Raw genomic sequence first — 10,285 nt, forward strand, 5'->3', positions numbered from 1 at the left:
GCATTATTCATAATAGCCCCAAACTGGAAACTCGGAAGGTCCATCACCAGCAGCACAGATAATAAAACTAGAATATTGCATGACAATGAAATGAATATATTGCTACATGCAGCTACACAAATGAATCTCACAAACATGATGTTGAGAGAAAGAACCTAAGAAGACTACATTCAGTAGGACCCTCTTCATATGAAGTTGAAAACTAGCAAAAAGAATAGTATATTGTATAGAAATGTGTACGTAGGTGATAAAAGTATGATGGAGAGGAAGGAAGTGGTTATCACAAACGTTACAATAGTAGTTAATTCTGGGGTTGGAGAGTAGACCGGGTATTTTTTTTAAATTAAAGTTTATTGGGGTGATAATTGTTAGTAAAATTACATAGATTTCAGGTGTACTATTCTGTATTACATCATCTATAAATCCCATTGTGTGTTCACCACCCAGAGTCAGTTCTTCTTCTGTCACCATATATTTGATCCCCCTTACCCTCTTCTACCACACCCCACCCCCTCACCCTCTGGCAACCACTGAACTATTGTCTTTGTCTGTGAGTTTCTGTTTCTCATTTGTTTGTCTTGTTCTTTTGTTGTTTTTGGTTTATATACCACATATCAGTGAAATCATATGGGTCTCTGCTTTTTCTGTTTGACTTATTTCGCTTAACATTATAATCTCAAGATCCATCCATATTGTCAGAAATGGTACTATTTCATCTTTTAACCACCAAAGAGTATTCCATTGTGTATATATATACCACAACTTCTTTATCCATTCATCTATGGAAGGACATTTTGGTTGTTTCCATGTCTTGGCCTCCGTAAATAAAGCTGCAATGAACATTGGGAGCAAACTTGTCTTTATGTATAAATGTTTTCAGATTTTTTGGGTACATACCCAGGAGAGGGATTGCTGGGTCATATGGTAATTCTATTCGTAATTTTTTGAGGAACCTCCACACTGCCTTCCATAACGGCTGCACCAGTCTGCATTCCCACCAACAGTGTATGAGGGTTCCTTTTTCTCCACAGCCTCTCCAACACTTGTTACTATCTGTCTTGTTGATGATAGCCATTCTGACTGTGGTGAGGTGATATCTCATTGTGGGTTTTACTTGCATTTCTCTGATGATTAGTGATGTTGAGCATTTTTTCATATGTCTATTTGCCATTTGTATGTCCTCTTTGGAGAAATGTCTCTTCAAGTCCTCTGCCCATTTTTCAATTGGGTTGTTTGTTTTTTTGTTGTTGAGTTTCATGAGTACCTTGTATATTCTGGATACTAGCCCCTTATCGGAGGCACTGTTTGCCAAAATCGTCTCCCGTTCAGTTGTTTGCCTCCTTATTTTGTTGACAATTTCTTTTGCTGTGCAGAAGCTTTTAAGTTTCATATAGTCCCATTCGTTTATTTTAGCTTTTACTTCCCTTGTCTTTGGAGTCAAATTCATAAAATGCTCTTTGAACCCAAGGTCCCTAAGTTTAGTACCTATGTTTTCTTCTATGCAGTTTATTGTGTCAGGTCTTATGCTTAAGTCTTTGATCCATTTTGAATTAATTTTGGTACATGGTGCCAGTCCAGTTTCATTCTTTTGCACGTGGCTTTCCATTTCTGCCAGCACCATTTATTGAAGAGGCTGTCTTTTCTCCATTGTTTTTTTTTTGCTTCTTTGTCAAAAATTATTTGTCCTTATTTATGTAGACCAGGTATTTGACCAGGAAGTTCAAAATTGATGGTGGATTTCTGGAATGTTGGCCATGCTCTATTTGTTAAAATAAATCATAGTGCTTACTTTATAGTTATTCTTTAACTGTATATTTATGTTTTGCGCACTTTACATGTCTTTATGTTTGCAATCAAGGAAAAATTTTTAAGTCTGTTTACCAGATGGAGGGATAGAGAGAATATTTGGATGGAGAGAGAAAATTCAAGATCTGACAATTAGGTCACAAACTTGTTGCAACAATATTGCTAAGCTTTTTGATATCAAAGGAATTATTCATTATGAATTACAAACAGTTAACCCAGTTTACTGTTTGGAAGTGCTGAAAATGCTGTGTGAAAAAGTTAGATGACCTGAACTTTTCGCCAACAATTCATGGCTCTTGCATCAGGAAAATGGACCAGCTAACACTGCACTGTCTATGAGGGAGTTTGTGGCCAGTAAACAAATAACTGTGTTGGAACACCCTCCCTACTCATCTGATCTGGCCCCCAATGTCTTCTTTCTTTACCCAAAGATAAAGGAAATATTGAAAGGGAGATATTTTGATGACATTCAGGACATCAAGGGAAATAAGACGACAGCCCTGACAGTCATTCCAGAAAAAGAGTTCCAAAATTGCTTTGAAGGGTGGGATAGGGGCTGGAATCAGCTTCCCAAAGGGAGTACTTTGATGGTGACCATTGTGATATTCAATAATGAGGTAGTATCACTTTTGAGACTTAATTGTCCAACGTTGTATATGAGAAGAGATAGGGACCTGCATGATTTTAATGTTTTTATTTTAATAAAAAATGGTGATATTTGTACTAATGAGACTGTGGTATGTTTCACAATATCCATAGCTAGTTAGGTCTACGTTGGACTGTTTTCTTACATTTCCGTCAGTTACAGTTTTTAGTCCTCTGGGATGTTGGGACATTAAAGTTGTGCATTTTCCACTTCTTCCCTGAGTCGCATGTGCCACCAACAATGCAAATCTTCTGGTCAGGCGGTTGCCAGCTGATGCTGGGCACGTCCCACTTTCCCCCTTTGATGCTGCTCCAGTCAGTCACCACGCTAGTTGCTCTTGGCTCTGTCAGAGGCCATGTACCTCTGAGGGCTGCCTTAGTATCACTCTTAGAAGGAAGTTTTGGAAGCTCCTTGGGAAATCTCCACTGAAGAGCTGGTGATTGTTTCATGGAGTGTCAGTGCTGGAGAAGGCTGTGCCAGCCCCATGGAGGCACTTTCTTGGCAAGAGCTGGCTGGTGCTGTCCTCCTTGTAAGGAAGAGCAGGTGACAAGGGAAATTCAATGGGATCTCATAAAACCTTCCCGTCAGAGTAGTTAGGGGGAAAGAGGGACCTGGAAACTGTGGGTGTGGCAGAGAAAGATTTGACAAAAGGTTCAAGGCCCTCAGTGTTCCTGGCAGTAAAGTTTACTTCTGAAACTGATCAGCTGAGGCCCCTGGTAAACATGAGAAAGAGGTGGAGGTGGACGTATTCTCTGAGACCCTCTTCCAAAACGCGCAGACAATCCAAGTGTTCAATAATGGTAACAGAAATCATGATATATTCATGGGGTGAAATGCTATCCAGCTATTAAAAAGCATCATGTTTTAGAAGACTAGTTAGTGGCACGGAACAGTATGTATCATCTAATATTAAGCAGAAAAAGTAGAATGTAAAACGGTGTATACAAGTTGATACTAATTCTGTTAAAAAAGGGCAACAACCAGAACAATTATTTTATGGAACTCGTATTTTCACCTTTAAATGATACAATTTTTTCTCTAATGGGAATGAAAATATTTAAGCCTTGTGATCCTTATAAACATCTAACACTATTAAGCTTCGTGGTAGAGCAGACGTAGCCATTGAGCAAAATGGCTTGTGTTGTTGTGTGACATATATGACCATTTCCCTATTTTGGACATTAATATGATTCTAATTCAGAGTCTATTACTAAATAATGGTGCGATGAACATCTTTAGGAACAACCCCCCATCCACATACACACTTCAGACCTCACGTAGGATAAAGGTCCTAGAAATAAAAATTGCTAGATCAAAACAGGGAGAAAGAAATGTAAACATACTTAGAAATCACTTTAAGGAAACAGGTACCATCTTCATGATGCTATGGTTATTACAAGTAATAGTTTTTCCTCTTAATATATGTCATACTGTGTCAAGGGCTCCTCTCAGGTGTAAGGGAATAAGACTGACCCATCAGGCGCTGTCCTTTGAAACCACAACCTTGCCCCTGGTGGCAGATATCCTTGGCTGCTTTTCTGGCTGGCTCTGGCTTACACCCTGGGGCTCCATGGAGCTCTCATGGCTGACTATCTGGGGTCCTTATTTCTTTTGTGTGATGGCTTCTCCCTAGAGCGTCATGTTTTACTGCTGTAGCCTGGAGCTGTCCCTTGGCTCGTGCACGTTCTACTGTTCGCCTGCTTATCTCCGCACGTGCATTTAGCTCTTCTCTCACCTGTGCTTCTGCCAAGGCTGTGAGCCCTACAGAAGACTTGGCAGATGGATGTAGGGTCAGTCTTGTGTGAAAAATAATTTTGTTTACTTTTAGCCTTATGTTTACATGTGCTGGATTTTGCTTCTCATACCCATGTTATCTTTTTCTAGTGAAGTTGTGTCTTTTTGGTTGTGGGTTCTACCCGATTCAGTTTGTCCAGCTCTTGTGAATTTGTTGTATCTGACACATCCAGCGAACTGGTGGAGCTGTTTGAAGGATACAGGCTCTAAACTCAGGTCATCTGGGTCACAATGAACTGTCTTGTACTTGAAATGTGGCATTTGTGGGTTTTGTGGACTGAGGCTTATCCTTTCTACATGTAATATACGAGGTCTGATAATTAAGTTTGCAAACTTGTTGTAACGGTGTTGCTAACCTTTATTTTTAACATGAGAGGGATTATTCATTATGAAGTTGTACCAACTGTACAAACAGTTAACCAAGTTTACTATTTGGAAGCGCTGAAAAGGCTGCGTAAAACAGTTAAATGACCTGAACTTTTCGCCAACAATTGGCTCTTCCATCACGACAATGCACCAGCTCACATGGCACTGTCTGTGAGGGAGTTTTTAGCCAGTAAACAAATAACTGTATTGGAACACCCTCCCTACTCACCTGATCTGGCTCCCAATGACTTCTTTCTTTACCCGAAGATAAAGGAAATATTGAAAGGCAGACATTTTGATGACATTCAGGACATCAGGATAACACAATGATGAGTCTGATGGCCAGTGCAGAAAACAAGTTCCAAATTTCCTTTCAAGGGTGGACTAGGCGCTGGCGTCAGTGAATAGCTTCCCAAGGGGAGTACTTCAAAGGTGACCATAGTCATATTCAACCATGAGGTGTGTAGCACTTTTTCCAGGGTGAATTCTTGAACTTAATGTCTGACCTTGTAATTAAAGATAAGGTACACTGGTTGCCTCCTTCCTCACCTCTGGACATGGACTTCCCTGAACATAGATTGGAAACCTCAGTACCTGTGGGTCTCCAGGTCTCTGAGGTGTTTTACATGGCCCTTCTGGAATCAAACAAGATCGTGCATGTGAAAGTGTAATGCGCAATACAGATAAAATACTGAGAGTTTAATTATTTTCAAGACAAGATTTCTTGTGGATTCCAAATACAGATCTATGCGTGCTAAACTGATCTGCACCTGGAAGGAGAGGAACTAGAAAAATTGAGAGACAATTTCTTATCACTGTATATTTCCCAGTCGCAGGGGAAGAACCTGTTATGTGCCTGGCACAGAGAGATCAAAACTTGACGTGTTGATGGATGGCAAAGTGGTACTTTGCAGCCCTGTAGCCTGGAATCTTCTGGCTCACAGAACTGCCATAACCCAGGTGGCCAGCAGGAGGAGGCAGATCCCGAGGCCAGGCCAGGCTGAAAAGGGTTGAGGCTGCAGAGTGACTCCACAGGCCATGGTGGCTGTGCCCCAGGGGGATGCTGGGGTGGAAGGATGGCCTGAGCTGTCCTTGCACAAGTGGGACGTGAGTTCAGTCTCCTCCAATAGGTATCAGGTGGGCTTGCAGTTCAGGTCTGGTGAGGAAGCAATAGAGAATTCACTTGGGACACTGGGTACTCTGTTTGGGAAATGAGAGTCTGGCTCAAAACAGTGTGGGCTGGGAGGGTAGGCGCTGGTGGCCAGGGCACTTGGATGGAAAACTGGGGCTGGTGTGGGAAGTTCAGCCAGGGAGGAAGGCAGACAACTGAGCTCAGCCCTGGGCCCAGGGCAGGGCAGGGGAACAGGACCTAAGTGAAGCGAGGGCCATCATAGGAGCATCTCAGCCTCCTAAGCTGTAGAAAGTCTTGGCTGTGGTTGAAGCCTACTCCCTGTGGAGAGAGAGAGGCCCGGGAAACAGGAAACTGAGTGTCCAGATATGGCCTCTGGCCTCTGGGTCCCTTGAGATATTCCCCTTCCATTGACCTGCTCCTTTCTCTGCCAAACAGTTGGGGGATTGGTGATGGTGTTAGTCTTAGAGAAGGTAAGAACTTTCTAAAGCCCAGAGAGAACTATTTTTTGAGGGGAGAAGATTGTTCTTTAATAATAGAGTTTAGACTCAGTCCTTACTGACGGCTAAGCACCAAAGAGCTGTGCTCGCAGGTACGAAGCTACATGGGTTTTAGGGAGGAAAGAGGGCTGTGGGAGAAAGAAGGACGCAAAATCCAGAATTGCCAGCAGAGGGCTCCCTGGAGCGGTGTTGTTGCCTATTGAAAGTGGTTCAGTGAATAAGATTTCAGTGTCCTCACTCTAGGGATTTGTTTATCATGGCCCTGTACTCCCCACTGCCCACCCCCGTGGAATTCTTGCCTCTGCCCCAGGAGAGATGGTCAGACCCAGAGGAAGGTCAGTCTCATGCTGTTAGAGGTGCTTCACTGTTCTCTTTGTCCAGGGCAGGAAGTGTGAGACCTTCATGTAGCCGCCTGGAGGTTTCGTGTTTCTTCCATAGGAGAAAATACCCGTGGCTGTGCTGTTACACATGAGGGGCCCCCGGAGTCTCCCTGTGGCAGAAAGAGGAAGGACTGAATTGGGCTTCCTCATGGTCCTGCCTGTCCCAGGGGTGGGTGGCCTCTGTTAGGGGCTGCGTGGGGGATCCAGGCCAGGGCAGGCCTCCTCACCTCCTTGTCGGAGGGCTCCAGCCTGGCTCTGACTATCTTTCCAGCTTGGCCCACGCCAAGCGTTTCTCTGCAATCCTCAGGGAAACTCTGGTGATGACACTGCTGTGGGATGACGGATCCTTCTTCCCCCCAAACCCCGGATCCACTCAGGGCAAAACAATAAAGACTATATTTGTGGACTGGGCTGTTCAAACTCTCAGGCTGATGCATGAAGATATGGCCGTTCCCATACCCCAGGGCTCCCCAAGTTCCTATCCCCAGGACCTGTCTAGGTAAACGCTAGAAAACTGACCTTGACACCTTTCATCCTCTCCTGGGTCCCTACACAAACCTGGGTGTCCCACAGTATTAGCCTGGGAGGCGGGATCTGCACTCTCGATCCTTCTGAAAGGTCAGCTCCACTTCCTGTAGAGTGTTTGCTAAGGTGCCCATCATGCCTTGTCCCCAGCCGGCCACACTGCACTTCTGACCTGGCCTCACCGAGTCCCTGCCCCTGTGCAGGCGGACGGCCTTCACAGCTTTAATCAGCTTGGTATTTCTCTCCAGCTGGTGGGGAAGAGGCAAGACAGCCCAGGTCAGCCAGAGACCCCAGGGACTGGACATGGGATGGGGCTGCACTGTCTTCCTTCCCCCTGAGGCACTGGGACTGGTCAGGTTGCCAGGATGGGCAAGAGGAAGGAAGAGGTCACAGTGAGAGGAGAAACAACTGGACCCAGGAGAGCAATCGCAGGAGGAGGTTTCCTTACCTGCAGTAACATGATGTCATTGGAGAAGTTCAGGCTGGGGGATGGCTTTTGTCACCTGGAAGGCCTGCTGGGTCTTCTCTTGTTCCTTGATGTTGTGGGCCCACAGGGTGACAATTATTGAGTTGACCAGAGAGCAGAGTAAGAGTGTGGTATGAGCGGGATCTCAGGACATACAGCCCATGAGCCGTGAAGGGTAGATGACAGCTGAGGTGCGACAGGGCTGCAGTTAGGGGAAATCGAGGCAACAGGAGGGCCAGGAGCTGAGTGTCCTCTCTGCTTCTCAAGGACACTGAGGGTAGGGCTTCTGGGAGCTGTCTCTTGGCCTCAGGCAGTATCATGACATTGCCTGAGTTTGCATGTTTACTCTAATGCACACTTTCGTCCTCCACCATTGCTGGATTTGGCCAGTGTGGTCCCTCTCTTCTCAACTTGCCACTTGTCTCACGTGTGACCCTCTGACCCCAGCTTGCCTGTCCTATTTCTCAGCTTTTCATCACTGAGTCACGCTCTCAGATGGCTCCTGTGAAGAGCTCTTATGGGCTTGAGTTAGCATGAGCCCGGGGAGCTCACCTGGGCTGCAGCCCCTGGGGAAGGACAGGGGACCCTGTAGGAGTGTGGGAGTGGGTTGGTTGTGTGCTGCCCCTCACCTGCCACTGTGTTCTCTTGCACAAGGACACCTCCAAACCAATTTTCCGTTCCCTTATCCACAAACTGAATGTAGGCCATGTAGGGACGGGAGTGGGGCTTGGCCTCATGTCCCCCGATGATCTCCTCTGAAGGAAAGGCTGGAAGGGGGGTGACTGGGAGTGGCTGTGGGAGGAGGGAAGGCTTAGGGAGGCGATGACTGAGGTGTGACCCGAAGACAATGGGGGGAGGGTCTCTGGTTCTCCTGCAGCAGAATCACCTTTTCTGAACCTCAAGCCTCAGAATCTAGCTTTAGAAAGGCGGGGCAGTGCTTGTTCTCCAAGTCATATGCAGACCCAAGTATGGAGGAGCTAAGACCTATCTTGAAGGTGGCGGAGCTGCAGGTAATGTGGACAGGACGCAGTGAGTCTCCCTGACCACTCCAAGTCTCTGGGAGAATCCTGACTGGTGCTGTTTTCTAATGATCTACCCATGAGTTATGGAGCTCGATTTCTAAAATCTTCCTGTCTTAAGGCCTAACACATCCTAGGTTCTCAGTAGGCATGTTTTATTGCATCAATGCATGGCCTCCAATTAGCTTCTGGCTGAGGATTGGTGGGGACAGTGCTGGTGGGATTCAAAGCGACAGGGATGGTGAGAGGGCACTGCCAATGACAGTGGAGCAGCTGAGGGCCTGGGAAAGCCAGGGGAGGAGGGGATGAAATAGGCTGCCCAGGCCGTGGGCAGAGCCAAGGCAACAGGGGAGCCCTGTGTGCAGTCATCTAGCCACTGCTGAGATCAGTTGCACCCTGGGCTCCTCTCTTGAGCAGGAGCAAGGTGGTGGAGGGCATAAGAGCTTTAACTGAGTCTTAAGCTGGTCCAGGGAAATATCTCACTATAAGTGATTTGTCTGAGGTGCCCTTTCCTGGGTTGGAGTGAGGGATTTTAATTCCTTTTCTTTTGTAGCTTCACATCCTTTGCTAAATGTATTTCTAAGTAAAACATCCTTTTTCGGTGATAAGAGAGAGGCTAAGACCTTGTATTGGAACCCTTCTTCCCAGATATCCTTGTTGCATATCTATCCAGCATGGGAAATGTTGGTCTGGGTTTGGGAGTGAAGCAAGCTGGGCTTCAGAAAGTTCCTGGGCTCAAATACAGGACAAGCCCTGCCTGTGCTGGACCAAAGGTTGAGGAGTACGGTGGGTTTTATGAGATGGGCTGAGGCCTCAGGTATGGGCTGGTCACTCACCTGTTCTGACCTCAGAGTGCAGAAGAAATGCCAACAAGAGCAGGAGTGGATGCATCTTCCCTGAAGGTCTGCTCAGGTCAGAGCTGCTGGTGTTTCTGCCTTCCAGACACAAAGCCCCAGAGGGGAACAAAGGAAGTGTGGCTCAGCGACTCACACACCTCCTCAACACTTGCTCCTTTAGTTTTGCTGGGTGTCACCATAGAAGGTGGTTTGTCAGAGTTCTCTGGTTTGGTTAGGTGAGAATGGCACTGTCACCACATTTGTATTTCATGGCTCCTGCCTCTTTTTCCTTTCTGATGAAATCATGAATAATTACTTAGCAAGTTGTGTTTAGTGGTATGAGTGACGTGGCCCTGTCCTTCAGAGGCTGATGGTCAGCTGGAGTAGACTGAGAATCTGTGGGTAGTTGGGGTGCTAAGGGCGATGGTGGAAGGTCGGCTTGGTGGTGGGAGATAGAGGCTGGACTGGCCTGAGGCCCAGGTAGCACTGAACACACCCCAGTGAGCCAAACGGTCACTGCATTTCCTATCTTACCACCTCTATAGCCCATATTTTTCGAATGTTTGGAATCCCCACTTTAAATATCAATATTCTGTGACACACAGAGACCTAGAGCTTTTCTTAGCCACAGTTTTGAACACACATCCTGGACTTGATACTCACTGGATGGAAACAAGTCATCATGGCGTCTGTTGGAGCCGAGTGGCCTGATTGGCTCATGCTGCGGTTATTTAGCACCCCTTGGGTTGACGATGGGACTGACCCCACCCCCAAATCATAGAGCCTCTGTGTGGGGCAATTTCCCCTCAAGAAATGCT

The 10,285-nt window shown here is 46.1% G+C and overlaps 1 pseudogene; it reads right to left on the bottom strand.

The window, feature by feature from the left end:
* Window positions 1-7,188: 7,188 nt before the first annotated feature.
* On the bottom strand, window positions 7,189-9,522 carry LOC109439890 (granzyme H; annotated as a pseudogene).
* Between the last annotated feature and the right edge of the window lie 763 nt (window positions 9,523-10,285).

Source organism: Rhinolophus sinicus, linkage group LG03, assembly GCF_036562045.2.
Source record: "Rhinolophus sinicus isolate RSC01 linkage group LG03, ASM3656204v1, whole genome shotgun sequence".
NCBI lineage: Eukaryota > Metazoa > Chordata > Mammalia > Chiroptera > Rhinolophidae > Rhinolophus > Rhinolophus sinicus.